Source organism: Sapajus apella, unplaced genomic scaffold (assembly GCF_009761245.1).
Source record: "Sapajus apella isolate SASKATOON/1434 unplaced genomic scaffold, GSC_monkey_1.0 scaffold2, whole genome shotgun sequence".
Taxonomy (NCBI): Eukaryota; Metazoa; Chordata; class Mammalia; order Primates; family Cebidae; genus Sapajus; species Sapajus apella.
The window spans coordinates 66,718,747-66,720,296 of NW_022436942.1; the positions used below are offsets into that span (position 1 = coordinate 66,718,747).

The 1,550-nt window shown below is 55.9% G+C and overlaps 1 pseudogene; it reads right to left on the bottom strand.

The window, feature by feature from the left end:
* Window positions 1-209: 209 nt before the first annotated feature.
* On the bottom strand, window positions 210-1,162 carry LOC116554964 (annotated as a pseudogene).
* Between the last annotated feature and the right edge of the window lie 388 nt (window positions 1,163-1,550).

The window sequence follows — 1,550 nt, forward strand, 5'->3', positions numbered from 1 at the left end:
CGCCCCGCCCCCAGCGTCCCAGAGAGGAATTCGAGGCTTCAAGATCCCTTCCTCGCCTGTCTGCCAGCAGCATTTTAGCCCAACCTCAGAATGTCTCCAGCTCTGTCTGGAACAACTGGGGGAAGCTGTACCCCTCCTGGGATTAGAACAGGAAACAGCAGCAGAAGTGAGGCTGGCGAAAGCGCTGACCCAGCATGGGGAGATCATTTCTATTCTGATGCCTCACCCTCCTCTTCTGCCTGGTTCCTCAGGCCTCGCACATCGTCTGCATTTGAGGGAGGCGGGGAGGAAGAGATGGGTCAAGTGAGAGGAAGGGAGGTTTCATGTCTGAGACAAAACCAGCTTGTTCAGACTGCCTAGGATGTTTTCATCCAGTTTCCCACAGTGAGGAAAAAAACTGTATCATCATTTTAGTGGATTCGGGTAAACATTTGATCAGCTCCAGTGCCCATTTGTGACAAAATCTTGGCAATCTAGGAAGAGAAAGGAATGTCCTTAACTTGATACGGGACATTCACAAGAAAACTACAGCTAGCATCTTGCCCACTGGTAAACCTTTGGAAGCATTCCCATTAAGATCAGGAACAAGGAAGGATGCTCACAGCATCCTTTTTTTTTTTTTTTTTTTTTTTTTTTTTTTTTTTTTTTTTTTTTTTTGCAGGGCAGGAGAGGTTTGCTGGTCGGGAGGGGCCAGGCAGGGGTGGGAGCGATGCGGGCAGGAAGGAGGGCAGTTCGGTCCTCAGAGACGTCAGGCCCCCTCGCCCGTCCTGGGGCACCAAGCCTGCGCCTCTCACCTTCCTGCTGGCACATCTGTGAGGTCCTCCACCAGGCTGGCGGCCTCCCTGCAGCTTCGGGGGCCCTGTGACTGCACCCAGGTCCACATCTTGCTGGGCAGAGCGCCCAGGAACTGCTCCAGCACCAGCAGCTCCAGCATCTGTTCCTTCAGGCACGCCTCAGGCCTCAGCCACTGGCGGCAAAGCGACCAGAGCTGGCCCAGGGCAAGGTGCAGCCCGCCTGCCACGTGGTACTGGAACTGTGGAATCCACAGACGCTGGGCTTCGGTGTCCCTGGGACTTGCTGGCCCAGGGTCCCCATCCTGCTTACTTGGGGTTGGGATCTGGGGACATCTGGGGGAGGCAGGGGCTTTGGGCCGTGGGAGCATTTCTCTGGCCAGAGTGCCCTCTGAAGGGTGTGTGGACTGGATCCCACCATGATTGCTATCACCACCTCCACTACCATTACCACCACCATAACAACCCACACCACTACCACCACCACCCCCACGACCACCACCACCGCCTCCACCACCATCACCACCACTATCACCACCACCACCATGACCACCACCATGACCACCACCACCGCCACCACCACCATCTCCACCACCTACACCACCGCCACCATCACCACCATCACCACCACCACCATCACCACCATTTCCACCACCTACACCACAATCACCACCATCACCACCACCACCATCACCACCATTTCCACCACCTACACCACCATCACCACCATCACCACCACCACCATCACCACCATTTCCA